This window comes from Nuphar pumila, chromosome 11 (genome assembly GCF_984573655.1).
Source record: "Nuphar pumila chromosome 11, dmNupPumi1.hap1.1, whole genome shotgun sequence".
Classification (NCBI taxonomy): domain Eukaryota; kingdom Viridiplantae; phylum Streptophyta; class Magnoliopsida; order Nymphaeales; family Nymphaeaceae; genus Nuphar; species Nuphar pumila.
This window is the reverse complement of record NC_143259.1, coordinates 38,042,484-38,066,045: the sequence shown is the minus strand read 5'-3', so window position 1 is coordinate 38,066,045 and position 23,562 is coordinate 38,042,484.

Genomic DNA, 23,562 nt, shown 5'->3' with positions numbered 1-23,562 from the left:
ATACCTGTTTCGGATTTTGTTTGTCAGTCTTATGTTTTACTACATTTATCTGTTCAGTCAATTTAGGATTAAAAAGTTATATTTTTATCCATGTTTCTGTTGGTCAAATGCCGAAGTCATGAACATGAAAGTTGTCCATGTAGATGTCGTGAGTAGCTCTGTTAAATATCAGAAATTTCCATGGCTGTTTTCTATTTATTTAGCATTTTATGTTAGATTAGATCGATTTTACCTCCGTCAGAACCAAATCCCTGTTACCGAACTGACCATGGCCCAAATCTTGAGGCTATAAAAACCAAAAAATGTTCAATTTTGGGTCTTTTATCAGTTTGTAAAATATCAGAAGTTTTCATGGTGTAAATCTCGCATTATCATGTTAAGCATTGCATTTGGTTCGGGTCCATAGGCAAAATCTATCCCTTTTAGGACTTTCTTCAAATTTTAGCATTTAAATCATATCATTTCGTAAATTTTAGCATTCTAGGCTGTTTATCAGAGTAGAAATATGCTTCATACCGAATTTGGTGTAATTTGGAATCCATTTGAGGTTCGGTTTGGCCATATCATCAAAACAGGGTCCCGCAGGACCCGGATCCAAGCGAAAAACAAGTGAAATTCGTTATTTTGGATAAATTGCAAAATGTCAAATTCTGATTTTACAGTCTTAATATGTTTAGCAGCATGTCATTATGCCTCATACTGCATTTCATCATCATTTGATTCAATTTGAATTTCGAAATATCAATTTTACCAAGTTTTCCTTCAAAAAACCCTGATTTTAAAGGTATAACTTTATAATTAGGGGTATTTTGGTCATTTTGACCACCATTTCGAATTTCAAACTATTTTCCACTGAATTTCTTGCATTTACATCATTTCAAATATCAAGGAAGCATGATAATAGGGTTTATATCCAATTAAATCCAATAATTTCATAATATTATTGGAAAATCTTGGAAAAACCCACATATTTGAGCTAACCTTATTTCAAGTTTGGCAGGAACATTAAAAAAAAGGAGCTGAAGATTGCAAATTGCTTTTATTTCATTTATTTAGTGATGTAATAATGTAAATTTTGGAATAAGAGATTTAATTTTCTGCTTAGACTAGGATGCATATCATATAGTTTGAATTTATGCAATATCCTGTTTATGTGATTCATGCACATTATTTCAAAAGCACTATGGATGTACACGAATGGCATGTGCACCAACTCTTAGGGAGTTGATGAACTCGGTGGAATCCATATTTACGGCCCTAGTCGGAATATGGACGAGACCCAGATCCATCATCTTCCTACTAGTCACATTGAGCCTACACTCTTAGGCTATCTTAAAATGCACATCATATTTTTAATATTTTCAAAGTATTGTGCATTAAATCAATTAAACTCTGAACATATTCATGGCCACAGTCAGGATATGTGAAGGATTTATTTTGACTTAATACACATTTTTCCAACAAATTTATTAGAAATCTTTCAAAGTGCATTCATTCACTCATATCATTTGCATCATGAAATCATTGGTTTTCTCATGATTTTCTTAAGAAAGCTTCATTCTCAAAGAAATCGATTTCTCAAGAAACTCTGAGTATTTTCCAAAATCGGTTTTCCCAAGTCAAGTTTTCACAGTTTTCCATGGAAACCAGTCTCTCAAGAAACTTCTAAGTTGGATTTCCAAGATCAAAGTTTCCCTCGTTTTTCCTTGGAAAAGGTTATTTTCTCAAGATTTTCAAAAGAACTCTCTCACCTTTCCCCAAAGATCAAAATCGATTTCCAAGTATTTCAAGGGTAAGATTCCCAGGATTTCAATTTCCCAAGTTCAGTTTTCTTCTCCAATGAATTTTCCTATAAAGTTTCCATCATTTTCCTAAGAAAATTCTCAAAGTCAGAGTTTTCCTGAGAAGTGTTTCCCTTTTTCAAATGTTCATCTTTTTCTCAAGAATCACTTCTATTTTCTCAGGATTTTTAACTCTTCCTGATTTTCCCACATCTTTATGAACTTTCCCGTGATTTAAAAACCCTTTTTCATCTGAGTTTCCTGAGAAATTGACTTTCGTCTTTTTCCTGAGAGATTCTTTTCAACTCCAAATATTTTCCAAACATACATCATGTTTTCCCAAGCTGCACTTTTCAAAATCTCATAGCACATGCCTGAATTCTCTGTGCATATAGGATAGAACACGATTTTGATGATTTAACTAAGTCAAGCATAGTTTTGGTTCTTGGTTCGATTACCCTGTTAAAGGCGGCAGGAACGGTCGAACCTCGTACCGACAGGTCGAGCCCATCCCATGGATTTTCCCACAATTTTTAAAACGGAGGCGAGTATTTCTAAACATTTTTCCAAAATCCGATCAAGTTTGAATCGCAAAATCATTTTCCTCTCTCTCTTCCGCAAGGGAGGGGAAGAGGGGAAAAATTTCGCGACGATAACAGGTTTGGCGACCAAGATGGGACCTGTCCTTGTCTGATTAAAATTATGCTTCACTTAGTTCAATTATCGAAACTGTGTTCACAAAATGTCAGCTCTTTACTTTTTGATATCATGCGAACCTAGGAGCCTATATTTTGACCTAGCTGACATTGACTGCATATAGACTAGGCATGGTTTGGTAGGACCAGATTGAGGAGATATTTTCATGTTCACATAGACTTAGGTCTAAACACAACTCTCCTCAATTTAGGATATGAATGCAAACAATGTATTCTTCTTCAAAGTTTTCAAAATCTATCTCTCTAGGATTTAGAGCCCTCTATTTCTTGCATGTGATCATTTTTCAAAATCTCCATTACCTATCATTACCCGGTCTTCACGTTGCTGGGCTCTCTTCCAGAACCCTAGTTCGGGACAGAGCCTCACAACTGGGCCAACTATTTGGGTTAACACCCCCCTACCACGTACCGCGGGCCACAGTCCGAAGTATATCGGTGGGCGCTCAAGGATGTTGGAAAACCTTACCTTAGAACCGGAGTTGAAATTCTATGCCACGTACCTCAGATTTCAATTCTGGTATATCTGCATAACTGGATTGGACAAAGATGATCTGAGCCTAGAGTTAGGATTAAGGTCCTACAACTATTTTCAAAATGATGCATCTAGAGTCAGCCTTCTAGAGAGTGTTGTATGTGCATAAATGTTTGTGCAGGATGTGATCTCTATTTTCCCTCATATTTCCCCAAAAATATTTTTCCAAATATCCATATTTCTCACATTTTCCTTCATTTTCTCAAACCCTGGATGACTTTTTAAAATATCCTGTTTCTTTCAAAACTCCAGGTGATTTTCCATTCTCCCTTTCTACTGGATCTCGAATTTTTAGCTGCATTTTTATCCTGCCTGCAATTTTCCAAAACCATATGTTTTCTCTCATTGGATTTTCAATCCTTTTGTCTATTTGCAAAAATTCTTCACCTTATTGTCCTCATGCATACCTTGATTATTGCGGTGGAAATTGTTTACCCACTTGCCTTCTCCTTATTCTAAATCCGTTTGCGGATTGTTTTTCCAAGAAATATCTTTTTCCTTCAAAATGATGTTTTCCTCGTGGTTGACGACCTCGCCTAGGTAACAAGGCACATTTTCTGTTGTTTATTTCCCTTGCAATAGGATGACAACACAATTGTCGTAATCCTTACGACGACTCAATCCCTAGTAATGGGATAATCTTCCAATGGTCTACCATATTTTCTCAAAATCCAAAAATTTTCCTCAAAATTTGATCCTGTCTTTGCCCTGCAGAGTCCTGCAAAGAGCCTTCTTTAAATTTTATTCCCTCTTCCTAGTTACACGGGGGCATCTTTTGAAAATTCATTTTCAAACATTCTGTATGCAGGCATGATAAACCAATCTCTCATTCTGCATGTATATGCACCCACTTGCATTAATTTTGCATTCATTTACATTTCATGTGCATTTGCATTTCATGTGCATTTGCATTTCATTTTGCATTAATTCTGCATCCATTTTTTTCCCCTTCAGGTTAAGGGATAAACCTGAGATTTCCCCTTCAGGTTAAGGGATAAACCTGAATCATTTTCCATGATTTTCCAATTTCTATTCATATCCCCGTTCAGGATAAGGGGTTAATCTTGAAAATCAGACCACATACATCTAAATATGATGGTCTTTTTCATTGCAAGTCAAATAATCCAGTCCTCGAACTGGCCATTCTCAAAACTTTCAATCCCAGTCCTCGCACTGTCGATTTTCAAAATTCAATCTTCTGATTAAAGATTTTCCTTTGAGATTCGAGCCTTGACTTGAACTTTCCTGCTTTCCTCCGAAGATTTGAGTTTTAACTCAAGTTTTCTTTCCTTTAAAATCTAAACTTTCCAGTTTCCTTTTGAGATTCGAGCCCTGACTCGAACTTTCCAGCTTTCCTTTGAAGATTTGAGTTTTAACTCAAAGTCTTCTTTCCTTCAAAATCTGAACTTTCCAGTTTCCTTTTGAGATTCGAGCCCTGACTCGAACTTTCCAGCTTTCCTTCGAAGATTTGAATTTTAATTCAAGTCTTCTTACCTTCAAAATCTAAACTTTCCAATTTCCTTTTGAGATTCGAGCCCTGCCTCGAACTTTTCTGCTTTCCTTCGAAGATTTGAGTTTTAACTCAAGTTTTCTTTCCTTCAAAATCTGAACTTCCCAGTTTTTCTTTGAGATTCGAGCCTCGACTCGAACTTTCCAACTTTCCTCTGAATATTTGAGTTTCGACTCAAAAATCTGAATTCGCCTAGTTTCCTTTAAAGATTTGGGTTTCGACCTGAACTTTATCTCCTTAGAAACCAAACTTCCTAGATTTCCTTCGAAGGCTCGAGTTTCGACTCGAATCTTCCAGCTTTCCTTATAAAACCTGAGTCCTGATTCAGATGGTCTTTCAAAACCAGCTTTTGAGTTAGGCTTATCTTCAAAATCCAGCATAATCCAGGACTTACCTTCAAAATTCCAACTTTGTATTGGATTTACCTTCGAAATTGAGTACCATCATCAGGGATGTGTCAACTCGGATGTCAAGCAATCTCTTTTACTAAGGATTTCAAGAACACTTTGTCAATTTGTCAATCAATTACCTGTTGATTTCAGAATTTTATTACACAAAATTTTTACCTCAGTTTACCTTCAGTATTACTTCCGAAAAGGCAAAACTTTTGTGAAGAAGGATTCAAAATCCAAATTCTTTCTATTGGCCAACCAAAAGGATGAAGGATAAATCCTCGATATGGCCAGAAAAGAAGATTCAATGTTATTGAAAGGCCATAGATGATTGATATTGATCGCAGTTATGGCACGTCTCTAAAAATTATTCTTGTAAAGACGAGGCAGTGAAAATATCCTGAGAGCTAGAAAAAGAGAGCATTCATCCAAACCCTGTCTCCTCAAAATCACATAAGCTGCAATTAAATATCCGCAAAAGGGATCCCTCAATTGTCGTCAAGATGAAGGCGAATTAAGCGAGCAGACCCCCGGGGCCAAAGAAGATTTGAAACATCTCCAAGATGACAGAGTTTGCGACGAATCCTTCCAGGGAAAGTCCAAAGCACTGTCGAGATGAAGGCAGATGCGATGAACCTCTCGACAATCCCCAAAAGATATTTAATTTCCGCTATCATCCTAAGATCTCTAACCCATGAGCCAATATCGTCAAAGAAGGATCAAAATATCTCCAAGTTGAAGGAGTTTGTAACGTACCCTTCCAAAAAAGAGAGAAAGAGAGGAAAAAGAAAGAGAGAAAAAGTCAGAACATCTCCAAAATGAAGGAGAATGTAGCCAAAACACCAGAGAGCCAAAAGAGTGCAGAAAGATTATCATGAGAGAAGCTCTCAGGATATCAAACTGCCAAACCTATCAAGAATCTTCTATAAGTTTGTAAAATTCTATTATCAATATCCTTTCGTCAATTGCTTTCATAATATCAAATTCTCTTTCCTGTTCATATCAAGGAAATTTATAATTTCTTTGAAGAAAGTCAATCGCAAGCAATTTGGATTCCAAATCTTGATTCTATGAAGTCAATCCTGTTTGGAGGTAATACTTCAGGTAGAAAAGAAGGAATATTTTCATGAGCATCATTTTCAATTACTTTGAATCAACAAAATTTTCAACATTTTGACAATATTTTCTAGCTATCCTGACGTTAAGTGAGAGCTTGATGTCCATATTGATGTATCTTGACCCCTTCGAGAGATTTTCCTTTGTCGCCTTTCACATTGTTGAAAGATTAGCCTTATCTCCAAAAGGATAGCCTTTATTGTCTTTCACGTTGTTGAAAGATTAGCATTCTCTCCGAAAGGATAGCCTTTAGCATCTTTTGCTTTGTCGAGAGACTCGCCTTCTCCTTTCTAAAAGGATCACCTTACTCGTCTTTCGCTTTGTCGAGAGATTCGCCTTCGCCTTTCTAAAATGATCGCCTTACTCGTCTTTCTCTTTGTCGAGAGATTCACCTTCTCCTTTCTAAAATGATCACCTTATTCGTCTTTCGCATTGTCGAAAGAATCACCTTTCTCCTTTGGATCACCTTATCATCTTTCGTGTTGTCGAAAGAATCGCCTTGTTCCTTTGGATTACCTTTGTCATTTTTCGCGTTGTCGAAAGAATCGCCTTGTTCCTTTGGATTGCCTTTATCATCTTTCGCATTGTCGAAAGAATCGCCTTGCTCCTTTGGATTGCCTTTTGTCATCTTTCGTGTTGTCGAAAGAATCGCCTTGTTCCTTTGGATTACCTTTGTCATCTTTCGTGTTGTCGAAAGAATCACCTTTCTCCTTTGGATCATCTTATCATCTTTCGTGTTGTCGAAAGAATCGCCTTGTTCCTTTGGATTACCTTTATCATCTTTCGCGCTGTCGAAAGAATTGCCTTACTCCTTTGGATTGCCTTATCATCTTTCGTGTTGTCGAAAGAATCACCTTTCTCCTTTGGATCACCTTATCATCTTTCGTGTTGTCGAAAGAATCGCCTTGTTCCTTTGGATTACCTTTGTCATCTTTCGCGTTGTCGAAAGAATCGCCTTGTTCCTTTGGATTACCTTTGTCATCTTTCGCGTTGTCGAAAGAATCGCCTTGTTCCTTTGGATTGCCTTTATCATCTTTCACATTGTCGAAAGAATCGCCTTGCTCCTTTGGATTGCCTTTTATCATCTTTCGCATTGTCGAAAGAATCGCCTTGCTCCTTTGGATTGCCTTTTGTCATCTTTCGCGTTGTCGAAAGAATCGCCATGCTCCTTTGGATTACCTTTGACATCTTTCGCGTTGTCGAAAGAATCGCCTTATTCCTTTGGATTACCTTTGACATCTTTCGCGTTGTCGAAAGAATCGCATTGTTCCTTTAGATTACCTTTGTCATCTTTCGCATTGTCGAAAGAATCGCCTTGTTCCTTTGGATTGCCTTTGTGATCTTCCGCGTTGTCGAAAGAATCGCCTTGTTCCTTTGGATTGCCTTTATCATCTTTCGCATTGTCGAAAGAATCGCCTTGCTCCTTTGGATTGCCTTTTGTCATCTTTCGCGTTGTCGAAAGAATCGCCTTATTCCTTTGGATTACCTTTTGTCATCTTTCGCGTTGTCGAAAGAATCGCCTTATTCCTTTGGATTACCTTTTGTCATCTTTCGCGTTGTCGAAAGAATCGCCTTATTCCTTTGGATTGCCTTTGTCATCTTCCGCGTTGTCGAAAGAATCACCTTGTTCCTTTGGATTACCTTTGTCATCTTTCGCGTTGTCGAAAGAATCGCCTTGTTCCTTTGGATTACCTTTGCCATCTTTCGCGTTGTCGAAAGAATCACCTTCCTCCTTTGGATTGTCGTTGACATCTTTCACGTTATCGAAAGAATCGCCTTGTTCCTTCGGATTGCCTTTGTCATCTTTCGCGTTGTCGAAAGAATCGCCTTATTCCGTTGGATTACCTTTGTCATCTTTCGCGCTGTCGAAAGAATCGCCTTACTCCTTTGGATCGCCTTATAATCTTTCGTGTTGTCTAAAGAATCGCCTTATTCCTTTGGATTACCTTTGTCATCTTTCGTGTTGTCGAAAGAATCGCCTTATTCCTTTGGATTACCTTTGTCATCTTTCATGTTGTCGATAGAATCGCCTTTTTCCTTCGGATTATCTTTTGTCATCTTTCGTGTTGTCGATAGAATCGCCTTTTTCCTTCGGATTATCTTTTGTCATCTTTCGCGTTGTCGAGAGAATCGCCTTGTTCCTTTGGATCGCCTGCATTCATCTTTTGCATTGCCGAAAGAGTTGCCTTACTCTTCGTTGGAAAAATTGACTTATTCATCTTTTGCGTTGTCAAAAGAGTTGCCTTACTCTGAAAGAGTTTGCCTTGTCTGTCTTTCGCGTTGCCGAAAGAGTTACCTTATTCTTGTCAAAAGATTGCCATATCTATCTTTCACATTGTCGAAAGAGTCGTCTTACTCCTTAACTTCTTCATATTTCACGATGATGAAAATTCACCGGATCGTCTTGATCATCTTCCAAAATTGCCTCTTACAATTCCATTTCCATCGCCTCGTTCCCCTTCAGGAAAAGTTGTCTTATTCACCTTCCAATATTCCATTTTTCGCCCAATCAGGATAAGGGTATAAACCTGAGCCTCCTTCGATGAGGTATTCCATTTCCACCCGAACAGGATAAGGGTATAAACCTGAGTCTCATTTCGATGAGATATTCCATTTCCCAATCAGGTTAAGGGTCAAACCTGAGCTACATTCCAAGTGAAGTATTTCTGTCCCATCCAGGTTAAGGGCATAAAACCTGAACTTCGCTCTCATAGAGCAAATCTTTCCTCTCCATTCTCCATTCTCCATTTCATATCTACCATCTTCCTCGGGCTAATTTCTTCATACCCAGTCAGATCCTTCTAATTGGGGCATTTTTTTACATATAGCCCAAATTTGGTGTGTTTTTCTTTGCCACTAAGGTCGGCCACAAGCCGGCTTAGTAGCAAAGAGGGGCATCTGTAAACACCCCAAATTTTCACTCACCTCCCCGACATTACCACCAAGCATCATCATCCAGCCTTTGAAATCGCCGAAGGGCAAAATGGTCATTTTCTGAGCCCAGACCTTACAGAAGTCTAAATTTCATCTGCAACTCTCAAAATTTCTCTATTTTTATCTGAGATGTTCAAAATTTTACTCCTGACAGGAGACAGGCATCTCCAAGTCTTGGTTCAAGATTGCATAAGACATGGCATTGCATATCATTGCATGAGCATTTCATATCACTGCACTGCACAACATGTCATTTCGAGGTCCAGAACTCTTGATTTCAAAACTTTCAATCCAGATTCGAATTTCAACTATTTTCAAAATTGATTTCAAAACCCTGGGTCTTCAAAATTATCAATTCTTCCCATTTTACCCCCAAGGCTCTGAATTTCAAAATATTTTCTCAGGAAACAATTTGGATTATTTTCAATAAATTTCAACTCAGATTTTGCCTTTTGTCAGCTATTTCAACTATCCTCCTTTTGCAAAATCGCCCTACAGGGGCCAACTTTTTCCAGAAATTTCTGTTTTACCAATTAGTCCAGATTTTATGAAAATTCCAAAAAGAAGTTGTTTTATACTTATTTCAATAAAGAAGCAATGTGGGACCCACATTGAGGTGGTGTCACACAGGCTTTTCTTTTGAAAAATTTGAATTTTGAAAAAACCCAAAAATATAGGAGCCTTGTCCTCTGGATTGGTGCCACTTGTCTTTTCTCTCTCCTCCCATTTATTTGCCAAGTGTCAGTGTGGGGCTACCTTGAGAAGCCGCCACATGTCAGTGTCCACCATCTTTACCCTGCGCCATGTGTCATTCCAAAGACCACTCTGAGACGCCAAGTGTCATAGGTTGTCCTGTCCAGAAAAAGTGGAGCTTGTCTCCTCTGAGGTGGCGCCACTTGAAGTGTGTCTCCTGCAGATGACACATGTTAATCTCTCATTTCCTCAGAAAAAGCAAATGCCATGTGTCATTCTCTGTTCTTCTCAGAAAAAGTAAATGCCACGTGTCACTTCCTGCTCTCTTCAGAGAAAGCTAGAATTCAAATATTCAAATCTCTCCATAGGTGGCACAAATCCTGAACTTCTACCTTTTTCATTTTGTCTGAGATGGCGCCACATGGCTTGAACCTCCTTCTCTCCCCTCTGCCACGTGTCATTCTCTGCTTCTTTCAGAAAAAGCAGGTGACACATGTCTCCTTCTACCTCCTTCAGAAAAAGTAGAGGACACATGTCTTCTCCAGCTTCCTTCAGAAAAGTAGAGGACACATGTCATTTTTTGCCTCCTTCAGAAAAAGCAACAATTCAAATATTCAAACTCCAGGCTGAGGTGGCGCAAATCCTGAAGTCTCCTCCCTAAATTCATTTGTTGAGATGGTGCCACGTGTCTCTTGCCCTCCTTTTCCTCCCTTTTGCCACATGGCATTGTAGGAGCCACTCTGAGGAACCGCCACATGTCCATCCTCCATTCCTTCAGGGCCAACCTCCATTTGAAATTCAAATCTCTCTCTGAGGTGGCGCCATTTGAGAAGGCTTCTCCAGACAGCTGATACTTGTCTGCCACATGTCCAAACCTCCCTGCATCAGAAAAAGTAGGAAACCCCTTCCTCTGAGGTGGCGCAATCTGGGAGCTTCCTGCAGAGAAAATCAAGCAGAACCAAATTTTGAAAAATTTCAAATTCTACTGAGGTGTCTCACTCACAAAATTCTTATTTTTTATTTTCTAAAAAATCAAAATAGCACCCCTGAGATGGCGCCACATGGAGGGCTCAGATTGAGCGTGTTTGAAATTCAATTTTTTCAGAAAAAAATCTATAAAAACAAGGGTTCACGCCCAGCCTAGGGAGACCATTTTTGAGAGCTTCTTTTGGACTTTGAAATTCGACCTAGCCTTTCTTCAGAACCCATTTTGAACTTTGGAAATCACGCCCCCCTTGGGCTCACTGGAGAAGGTGCAGTGGGTCGATTTTGGTGAATCATCCGAAGCCCGGAGCGAAGAACGAACCAAGCCCTTGGTAGCAGTCCCTTTCAAGAATTTCAAAGCTGCGTAACGAAGCAAGGTGCACCTCTTTTCCTCTTGATTTGATTTCATAATTTGATTCGGGAGTCGTTTGAAGAAAGAGCTCATCCGAGAGATGGATTAAGCTATTCTCATAAAATGACATATATAAAAATACATGATTATGATTCCTTGATGATTTTTAGCAGTCATGCATTTAGCTAGATTTAATTTGCATTTTATTTCGTTAATTTAACATGTTTCATGAATTAATTAGGATTAATTTAGCATTTATTTCAATTCTGCTCAGTTTCAGTAGTTCTCTGTTTTTGTCAGTCATTCCACACGTCATTTCATGCGTGTAATTTTTGTTAAAAAATTCAAAAAAATCATGAAATGCGCCCTTAGGTGTCCCTAGAAATGTGCCAAAAATTCGGAAGCATTTGAATTCGTTTACTGCGGTAAATGTTCAAAAAGATGAGTCGGGTTTTACCACCCGGGATGCATTTTAAATTTTTACTTCCGACTTGTAAAATCGCGATCTCCCTCATAGGAGATCCGATTTTTGATCCGAAAGATGTTCAGAGCTAGAAAATATTTTATGAGATTTTTCTGATTTTTTTACATATCTGACAAAAATCCGAGAGTGCGGAACACGTGTCAGAGCCTGATTTGGGCCTCTGAGACTTTGGATCTACTTAAGTCGATGGGTTATCTTTGGGTGTTGCTCCAAATCCAAATCTGTAAAAAGTGAATATCATGTTCGGGATGTCCTCTATTTGCATCTGAAAGCTTGTGATTTTTAGAACAGTTGTGATACCTGTTTCGGATTTTGTTTGTCAGTCTTATGTTTTACTATATTTATCTGTTCAGTCAATTTAGGATTAAAAAGTTATATTTTTATCCATCTTTCTGTTGGTCAAATGCCGAAGTCATGAACATGAAAGTTGTCCATGTAGATGTCGTGAGTAGCTCTGTTAAATATCAGAAATTTCCATGGCTGTTTTCTATTTATTTAGCATTTTATGTTAGATTAGATCGATTTTACCTCCGTCAGAACCAAATCCCTGTTACCGAACTGACCATGGCCCAAATCCTGAGGCTATAAAAACCAAAAATGTTCAATTTCGGGTCTTTTATCAGTTTGCAAAATATCAGAAGTTTTCATGGTGTAAATCTCGCATTATCATGTTAAGCATTGCATTTGGTTCGGGTCCATAGGCAAAATCTATCCCTTTTAGAACTTTCTTCAAATTTTAGCATTTAAATCATATCATTTCGTGAATTTTAGCATTCTAGGCTGTTTATCAGAGCAGAAATATGCTTCATACCGAATTTGGTATAATTTGGAATCCATTTGAGGTTCGGTTTGGCCATATCATCAAAACAGGGTCCCGCAGGACACGGATCCAAGCGAAAAACAAGTGAAATTCGTTATTTTGGATAAATTGCAAAATGTCAAATTCTGATTTTACAGTCTTAATATGTTTAGCAGCATGTCATTATGCCTCATACTGCATTTCATCATCATTTGATTCAATTTGAATTTCGAAATATCAATTTTACCAAGTTTTCCTTCAAAAAACCCTGATTTTAAAGGTATAACTTTATAATTAGGGGTATTTTGGTCATTTTGACCACCATTTCGAATTTCAAACTATTTTCCACTGAATTTCTTGCATTTACATCATTTGAAATATCAAGGAAGCATGACAATAGGGTTTATATCCAATTAAATCCAATAACTTCATAATATTATTGGAAAATCTTGGAAAAACCCACATATTTGAGCTAACCTTATTTCAAGTTTGGCAGGAACATTCAAAAAAAGGAGCTGAAGATTGCAAATTGCTTTTATTTCATTTATTTAGTGATGTAATAATGTAAATTTTGGAATAAGAGATTTAATTTTCTGCTTAGACTAGGATGCATATCATATAGTTTGAATTTATGCAATATCCTGTTTATGTGATTCATGCACATTATTTCAAAAGCACTATGGATGTACACGAATGGCACGCGCACCAACTCTTAGGGAGTTGATGAACTCGGTGGAATCCATATTTACGGCCCTAGTCGGAATATGGACGAGACCCAGATCCATCATCTTCCTACTAGTCACATTTAGCCTACACTCTTAGGCTATCTTAAAATGCACATCATATTTCTAATATTTTCAAAGTATTGTGCATTAAATCAATTAAACTCTGAACATATTCATGGCCACAGTCTGGATATGTGAAGGATTTATTTTGACTTAATACACATTTTTCCAACAAATTTCTTAGAAATCTTTCAAAGTGCATTCATTCACTCATATCATTTGCATCATGAAATCATTGGTTTTCCCATGATTTTCTTAAGAAAACTTCATTCTCAAAGAAATCGATTTCTCAAGAAACTCTGAGTATTTTCCAAAATCGGTTTTCCCAAGTCAAGTTTTCACAGTTTTCCATGGAAACCAGTCTCTCAAGAAACTTCTAAGTTGGATTTCCAAGATCAAAGTTTCCCTCGTTTTTCCTTGGAAAAGGTTATTTTCTCAAGATTTTCAAAAGAACTTTCTCACCTTTCCCCAAAGATCAAAATCGATTTCCAAGTATTTCAAGGGTAAGATTCCCAGGATTTCAATTTCCCAAGTTCAGTTTTCTTCTCCAATGAATTTTCCTATAAAGTTTTCATCATTTTCCTAAGAAAATTCTCAAAGTCAGAGTTTTCCTGAGAAGTGTTTCCCTTTTTCAAATGTTCATCTTTTTCTCAAGAATCACTTCTATTTTCTCAAGATTTTCAACTCTTCCTGATTTTCTCACATCTTTATGAACTTTCCCGTGATTTAAAAACCCTTTTTCATCTGAGTTTCCTGAGAAATTGACTTTCATCTTTTTCCTGAGAGATTCTTTTCAACTCCAAATATTTTCCAAACATACATCATGTTTTCCCAAGCTGCACTTTTCAAAATCTCATAGCACATGCCTGAATTCTCTGTGCATATAGGATAGAACACGATTTTGATGATTTAACTAAGTCAAGCATAGTTTTGGTCCTTGGTTCGATTACCCCTGTTAAAGGCGGCAGGAACGGTCGAACCTCGTATCGACAGGTCGACCCCCATCCCATGGATTTTCCCGCAATTTTCAAAACGGAGGCGAGTATTTCTAAACATTTTTCCATAATCCGGTCAAGTTTGAATCGCAAAATCATTTTCCTCTCTCTTTTCCTCAAGGGAGGGGAAGAGGGGAAAAATTTCGCGATGATAACAAAAGTACCAGCTCGAAAGTAGGATTTTGATTGATCGACCATCTCCAAAGCAGGATTTGATTGACCGACCAGCTCGAAAGCAGGATTTGATTGACCGACCAGCTCGAAAGTAGGATTTGATTGGCCGACCAGCTCGAAAGTAGGATTTTTTTGACCGACCAGCTCGAAAGCAGGATTTGTTGGCCTGACCAGCTCGAAAGCAGGATTTGATTGACCGACCAGCTCGAAAGCAGGATTTTGTTTGTCCGACTAGCTCGAAAGCAGGATTTGTTTGCCCGACCAGCTCGAAAGCAGGATTTGATTGACCGACCAGCTCAAAAGCAAAATTTGTTTGACCGACCACCTCGAAAGCAGGATTTGATTGACCGACCAGCTCGAAAGCAAGATTTGATTGACCAACCAGCTCGAAAGCAGGATTTGTTTGACCGACCAGCTCGAAAGCAGGATTTGTTTGACCGACCAGCTTGAAAGAAGGATTTGATTGACCGACCAGCTCGAAAGAAGGATTTGATTGACCGACCAGCTCGAAAGCAGGATTTGTTTGACCGACCAGCTAGAAAGCAGGATTTGTTTGCCCGACCAGCTCGAAAGCAGGATTTGATTGCCCGACCGGCTCGAAAGCAGGATTTTTTGGAAGTACCAGCTCGAAAGCAGGATTTTATTGACCGACCAGCTCGAAAGCAGGATTTTTTGAAAGTACCTGCTCGAAAGCATGATTTGATTGACCGACCAACTCGAAAGCAGGATTTGATTGACCGACCAGCTCGAAAGCAGAATTTTTTGAAAGTACCAGCTCGAAAGCAGGATTTGATTGCCCGACCAGCTCGAAAGCAGGATTTGATTGGTAAGAATGATTGACATTGATAGAGTTGTGACTCGAAGGTTTTGAGAATGATGGATATTTGATGAGATTGTAATCTGAAGGCTTGAACTTGATATACATTGATGAAGTTGTAATCCGAAGGCTTGAAAAGGAATTTGTGACCCGAAGGCTTGACAGTGATAGACATGAATGAGATTGTAACCCGAAGGCTTTGAAATTTTGAGAGATATAGATAAAATTGTGACCCGAAGGCTTGAAAATGATATACTTTGATGAAGTTGTGACCCAAAGGCTTGAAGATGATAGACATTGATAAAATGGTAACCCGAGGGCTTGATAATGAAAGACATTTGATGAATTGATAGACATTTGGTGAGAATTTAGGATATAATAGACAATGATTCAGGTTTATCCCTTAACCTGAAAGGGAAGAGAATACCTTGAAGGCCGAGGTTTAGTTTTGCCCCTCGACCTGAAAGGGAGGAGGGAGATTTTTGAGGATATATTTGAGACTTGAATTTAGAAAGGATATGACAAGATTTATGATTTAGGATTTAGATGGACCGCACAGTTAGCTGTTTGTGGTCCGATTTTCAGGATTTAACCCCCTTATCCTGAACAGGGATAAGAATAAAATTTAAACAGATAGAAGGAAAATAAAATTTGATAAAATATTGATAAAAAATGGAGAAAATTTTAAGGAAATTGTAAACACCCCAAATTTTCACTCACCTCCCCAACATTTTCACCAAGCATCATCATCCAGCTTCCGAAATTGTCGAAGGGCAAAATGGTCATTTTCTGAGATTGGACCGTGCAGAAAGTCCTAAATCCCATGCTTGAGTCTCAAAATCTCTCTATTTAGACTCAGAAATATCTCCAAACTGCAAAATCTCAAAATCCTATTCTTGACAAGAAGCTAGAATTTCCAATTTTGAATTCAGAGCGACATTTCAAGAAACATGTATTTGCATAGCATTGCATGAACATTTCATATCACTGCACTACACAACATGTCATTTCGATGTCCAGAACACTTGATTTCAAAATTTTCAATCTAGATTAGAATTTCAACTATTTTTAAAATCAATTTCAAAACCCTGGGTCTTCAAAATTATCAATTCTTCCCATTCTACACCCAGGACTCTGAATTTCAAAATATTTCCTCAGAAAAACAATCTGGATAGTTTTCAATATGGATTTCAGCCACTTCACCTCAATTTTTGCCCCTTTTGTCAGTTATTTCAACTATCATTCTTTTACAAAATCGCCCTACAGGGGCCAACTCTTGTAAAAAATTTCTATTTTACCAATTAGTCCAGATTTTGTGAAAATTCCAAAAAGCGGTTTTGTTGTCTTGTCCTTATTTCAATAAAGAAGCAATATGGGACCCACATTGAGGTGGTGTCACATAGGCTTTTCTTTTGAAAAACCTGAATTTTGAAAAACCCAAAAATATAGAAGCCTTGTCCCTGGATTGGCGCCACTTGTCTTTTTCTCTCTCCTACCATTTACCTGCCAAGTGTCAGCGTGAGGTTCACCTAGAGGTGGCGCCACATATCATTTTCTCTCTCCTTCCATCCTCCGGTACGTGTCAGTGTGGGGCCACCTTAAGATGCTGCCACATTTCATTAGACATCCTCTTCATTCCATGCCACGTGTCAGTGTCCACCATCTTCACCCTGTGCCATGTGTCATTCCAAGGTCACCCTGAGATGCCACGTGTCATGTGCTGCCTTGTCCAAAAAAGGTAGAGTTGTCTCCTTCTGAGGTGGCGCCATCTGAGGTATTCTCTCCTGCAGCAGACACGTGTCATTCTCTGCTCTTCTCAGAAAAAGCAAGTGACACATGTCACTCCCTGCTTTTTTCAGAAAAAGCAAGTGACACATGTCATTCTCTGCTCTTCTCAGGAAAAGAAAGTGACACATGTCACTCCTTGCTTTTCTCAGAAAAAGCAAGTGACACGTGTCACCCTCTGCTCTTCTCAGAAAAGCAAGGGACACGTGTCTCTCTCTGATTTCTTCAGAAAAAGCAAGTGACACATGTCACTTTCTGCCTCTTTCAGAAAAGCAACAATTCAAATATTCAAACTTCAGGCTGAGGTGGCAAAAATCCTGAAGTCTCCTCCTTAAATTCATTTTTTGAGATGGTGCCACGTGTCCCTTTCCCTCCTTTTTCTCTCTCCTACCACATGGCATTGTAGGAGCCATCCTGAGGTGGCGCCACATGGACACCCTCCCTTCTTCCAGAGCCAACCTCATTTGAATTTCAAATTTCTTCCCTGAGGTGGCACCATCTGAAGAACCTCCTCCAACAAGCTGACACTTGTCAGGTATGGAACCATCCTGGACTGCCACATGTCCAGATCTCCTTTCATCATAAAAAGTAAAATTCAAACTCCTCTGAGGTGGCACCTTCTGAGCCCACTGCCCTGTTCTTCTTACACATGTCAAGAGCCACTCTGATGTGGCGCCACATGGCTTGCTCCTACTGCTTCTAGATTCAAACCTCAGACTCCCTTTTGAGGTGGCGCCATTCCATAGCCCCACTTGGCCTCAATTTTCATTTTTTATTTTATTCAAAATAAAAATAGCCCCATGAGGTGGCACCACATGAGGGCTCCATGCAAAAAGCAAACTTTGAATTTCAAACCCCAGGTAGCACCCTCTGAGGTGGCGCCATTTGGGAGACTCCTGCAGAGAAAATCAAGCTACATTTTGAAAAATTTCAAATTCCTCTGATGAGGTGTCTCACCCACAAAATTCTCATTTTTATTTTCTCAAAAATCAAAATGGCATGCCCTGAGATGGCGCCACATGGAGGGCTCAGATTAAGCCTCTTTGAATTTCAAAATTTTCCAAAAATTTCTATAAATACAAGGCCCTACGCCCAGCCTAGTGGGGGCTCCTGCTTGAGATCTGAACTTCAATTTAGAATGCCAATTTTTCCTTTCTCTGTTTCCCTTTGAATTCGCACCCTCTCTGGAGTCCCTCATCAAGGTAGCCGCTCGTCTCTGAGGTGTCAAAGCAGCAAAAGAACACAAGGTGAATCTCTATTCTAATTGATTTTATCGAAATAATGCCTTTGTCTTTATTTGTATTTTCGCTTGAAGAAAAAGTCACAAACATGAAAGTTGTTCCTGTATGTGTCGTGAATAGCTCAGTTAAATATCAAAAATTGCCATGGCTGTTTTCTATTTTTTAGCATTTTTATATCAGATTAGGTCAATTTTTACCTCCGTCAGAACCAAATCCCTGTTACCGAACTCACCATGGCTCAAATCCCGAGGCTGTAAAAACTAAAAATGTTTCATTTCGGCTCCTTTAGCAGTCTGCAAAATATCAGAAGTTTTTATGGTGTAAATTTTGCATTATCATATTAAGTATTGCATTTGGTTTGGGTCTGTAGGCGAAATCCACCATTTTTAGAAATTTCTTTAGATTTTAGCATTCAAATCATATCATTTCGTAATTTTTAGCATTCTAGGCTGTTTATCAGAGTAGGTAGATGCTTCATACCGAATTTGGTGTAATTTGGAGTTTATTTGAGGCTTGGTTTAGCCATAATATCAAAATAGGACCCCGCGGGACCCGGATCCAAGCAAAAAACAAGCGAAATTTGTAATTTTGGATAAATTGCAAAATATCAAATTCTGATTTTACAATCCTAAGGTGTTAAGCAGCATGTCATAATGCCTCATACTGCATTTCAACATCATTTGATTCAATTTGAATTTCGAAATATCAATTTTACCAAATTTTCTCTAAAAAAACCCTGATTTTAAAGGTATAACTTTATAATTAAGGGTATTTTGGTCATTTTGACCACCATTTCGAATTTCAAACCATTTTCTACTGAATTTCTTGCATTTTCATCATTTCAAATATCAAGGAAGTATGAGAATAGGGTTTATATTCGATTAAATCCAATAATTTCATAATATTATTGGAAAATCTTGGAAAAACCCACATATTTGAGCTAACCCCATTTCAAGATTTGGCAGGGACATTCAAAAGAAGGAGCTCAAGTCTGCAATTTCTTTTATTTCTTTTATTTCATTTATTTAGTGATGTAATAATGTAAATTTTGGAATAAGAGATTTAATTTCCTGCTTAGACTAGGATGCATATCATATAGTTTAAATTCATGCAATATCCTGTTTCTATGATTCATGCATCTTATTTTGCAAAATCACCATGGATGTACACGAATGGCACGTGCACCAACTCTTAGAGAGTTGACGGACTCGGTGGAGTCCATATTTACGGCCCTAGTCGGAATATGGATGAGACCCAGATCCATCATCTTTCTACCAGTCACATTGAGCCTACACTCTTAGGCTATCTTAAAAATGCACACCATATTTCCAAATTTTCAAAGTATTGTGCATTAAATCAATTAAACTCTGAACATATTCATGGCCACAGTCAGGATATGTGAAGGATTTATTTTGACTTAATACACATTTTTCCAACAAATTTCTTAGAAAATCTTTCAAAATGCATTCATTCACTCATATCATTTGCATCATGAAATCCTTGGTTTTCCTATGATTTTCTTAAGAAAACTTCATTCTCAAAGAAATCGATTTCTCAAGAAACTATGAGTATTTTCCAAAATCGGTTTTCCCAAGTCAAGTGTTCACAGTTTTCCATGGAAACTTGTCTCTCAAGAAACTTCTAAGTTGGATTTCCAAAATCAAAGTTTTCTCTCAATTTTTTTTGGAAAATGTTATTTTCTTAAGATTTTCAAAAGGAGTCTTCCAACCTTTCTCGAGAATCAAAAATCAATTTTCAAAGGGGTTTAAGGCTAAGATTCCCAAGATTTCAATTTCCCAAGTTCAGTTTTTCTTCTCAAATGAGTTTTCCTATAAATTTTCCATCATTTTCCTAAGAAAATCCTCAAAGTCAGAGTTTTCTTGAGAAGTGTTTTCCTTTTTCAAATGTTCACCTTTTCTCAAGAATCACTTCTATTTTCCCAGGATTTTCAACCATTCATGATTTTCCCACAACTTTATGAACTTTCTCGTGATTTCAAAAACCCCTTTTCCACTGATTTTCTTGAGAAATTGACCTTTTCCCTGAGAAATATCTTTCAACTCCAAATATTTTCCAAGCATACATCATGTTTTCCCAAGCCTCATTTTCCAAAATCTCATAGCACATGCTTGAATTCTCTGTGCATATAGGATAGAACACGATTTTGATGATTTAACTAAGTCAAGCACAATTTTGGTCCTTGGTTCGATTACCCCTGTTAAAGGCGGCAGGAACGGTCGAACCTCGTACCGACAGGTCGATCCCCATCCCATGGATTTTCCCGCAAATTTCAAAATGGAGGCGAGTATTTCAAAACATTTTCCAAAATCCGGTCAAGTTTGAATCGCGAAAGCGTTTCCCTCTTTCTCTTTCGCAAGGAAGGGAAGACGGGAAATTTTTTGCGATGATAACAGGTTTGGCGACCGTGATGGGACCTGTCCTTGTCTGATCAAAAGTGTGTTTGACTTAGTTTAATTATCAAAATTATGTTCACAAAATGTCAGCTCTTTACTTTTGATATCATGCAAACCTAGGAGCCTAGATTCTGACCCAGCTGACACTGACTGCATGTAGACTAGGCATGGTTTGGTAGGACCAGATTGAGGAGATATTTTCATGCTCACATAGACTTAGGTTTAAATACAACTCTCCTCAATTTAGGATCTGAATGCAAACAATGTATGCTTCTTCAAAGTTTTCAAAATCTATCTCTCTAGGATTTAGAGCCTTCTATTTCTTGCATGTGATCATTTTTTCAAAACTCCCTTACCTATCATTACCCAGTCTTCACGTTGCTGGGCTCTCTTCCAGAACCCTAGTTCGGGACAGAGCCTCACAACTGGGCCAATTATTTGGGTTAACACCCCCCTACCACGTACCGCGGGCCACAGTCCGAAGTATATCGGTAGGCGCTCAAGGATGTTGGAAAACCTTACCTTAGAACCAGAGTTGAGAATGTATGCCACGTACCTTGGATTTTAATTCGGATATATCGGCATAACCAGATTGGACAAAGATGATCTGAACCTAGAGTTAGGGTTAGGGTCCTACAGCTGTTTTCAAAGTGATGCATCTAGAGTCAGCCTTTTAGGGAGTGCTGAATGTGCATAAATGTTTGTGCAGGATGTGATTGTATGTGTGATTTCCTCAATTCTTTATATTTCCCAATGTTTTCCAACTTATTAGGCCTTTTTCAAAACATCCTTATTTTCCACAAGATGTTTTTCTCAAACCCTGGATGATTTTCTCAAATATCCCATTTCTTTTAAAACTCCAGGTGATTTTTCATTCTACCTTTCTACTGGATCTCGAATTTCCAGCTGCATTTTATATCCTGCCTGCAAAAAGTTTTCAAAATTTCCCACATTTTCCTAAGTCTCATTCTGAGTCTTTCTCTATTTTCAGTTCGATGGCAACCAGTCAAGTTGATCCTATCTTTCTTGAAGGTCACATCTCCTACGAGGTGCGACAAGGTCGTCCTGAACATCGATCCCTTAGCACCAGAACTTTCATTCCCCGGTGGTACTATTCTTGGCTCAAAAGCTTTTCCCGAATGTTCCCGGACCATCTGAGCGAGTGCGGATTAGAACTGGCATCAGCAGTCGGAAAGCAGACCATCAATGACAACCTGATTCACGCAATGGCGGAGCGATGGAATCCCTGGACGTGTACCTTCTGGTTCCCTTGGGGAGAAATGACCGTTTTAATGGATGAATTTTCAGAAATCATGGGATTACCAGAACCAGCCGGTCAACCAGACGATCCATAAGAACATCAATTCCTTATCAATGTCAGGGGTTTGGACCCCCGAGACTCCTTAGCCCGTATGACAGGCCGCCGATCCTGGCCCCTGATCCAGTTGGAGGGAAATGAATATGTTGACCTGCTCGAGTTATACCGCCAATACGGGACCTTCGTTGAAGTCAGTTCGCTATCCCGGACAGCTAAAGAAAGGATTCAGAATGCAATGGTTCTGTGCACTGTAGGATTATCCCTCTTTCCAGATGGACAAAACTACATGGACATCAGAATAATCCAGCTTATGAGAAGATGGGGAAGTCGGCAGACCAATCGCCTTTCCATAGCCATGGCAGCGCTCGACTTCCTATATCGAGGTCTGACTCGATTCTCACTGGGAGAATCCATCTTAGTTGAAGGTTGCATCTACGCACTTCAATCCTGGTTCTTCCAGCATGTTCCAGCCCGAGCAAGCTCTTTCAGATACAATGGTCAAGAACTTCTCCCAGTGTCGCAATACCGAACCATGGTCAACAACATTCAAGAAGATGATATAGTTTGGGACTATTTTGATCGGCAATTATCCCCTCCCAGATATACATACGCTTATGGCAAGCGGTTCAACTTGCTGGGACCTTTCTTCTGCACTTACTACCAACCAGAGCGATGTGTTCGGCAGTTCTCCCAGAGGCAACAGTACGTCGAAGCCCGACTGTTATCAGGAGCTATGGCAGAGTTCGATTTCACCTCCGCACAATGGTCCGGGGCATATCATTCTGCTCGCTACAGCTGGGATTCCTTTGTCTCTCTTAAAATCTTTCCTGGTCCTAGAGTGTCTGCCGACTATCATGAATGGTGGCAAATTGTCTGTCCTCCACCTCTTTGTCAAGATCAATAAAATAATGTTTCCTCATTTCTATAAAATTTTCTCTCTTTCTATTATGGTTTGACGACCTCGCCTAGGTAACAAGGTATATTTTCGTTGTTTATTTCTCTTGCAAAAAGAATGACAACACAATTGTCGTGATTCTCACGACGACTCAGTCCCTAGTAATGGGATATCTTTTTCAAATTGTTTACCATATTTTCAGCAAATATTTCTTCCAAAAACCAATTCCTACAGAGTCTAATCAGGTCTTTGCCCTGCAGAGAGCTTTTACAACATTTGATGGTTCAAACAAGGTCAGGCAAAAGAACAACACCGCAGTACTCGTCAGCCTCAGAAGAAGAGATGGGTTCCCCCCGGTCTGAGAGGAGTCAAGAGCAGCAACAAGAAGATGATGGCATAGACCCTCAAATGTATGCCATGTTTCGAAAGATGATGAACAAAATGATGAATGAGCAACCCGGGACCAGCTCGGAAAGAAACCCATTCAGAGAAAAGTTCCATGACCAAAGGGACAAGAGGACTTCCAGAAAGCAGGTCCAACCGGAAGAAATCTCAGATGGAACAGACTCAACTGAAAACACAGAGGAAGAGTATGAAGTGCCTCCAGTATTTCAGAAGCGGGGCCGAGAATAGAGAAAAAGCCGCAGATCAAAGAGCCGAGATGCAAAAGAGCCTCTGCAAGCACAGTTCAGGGAAATGGCCCGAGTTGTCAAGGATCTGCAAGCCCGCGACAAGGGAAAGAAAGTCTTCACCAGTGAGGACTTCTATGACGGCTTAGAAGGGGATGATGATCTGGAAAATCTTTCCCGGAAATTCATCAAATTCGACGATTCTGGCGACCCAAA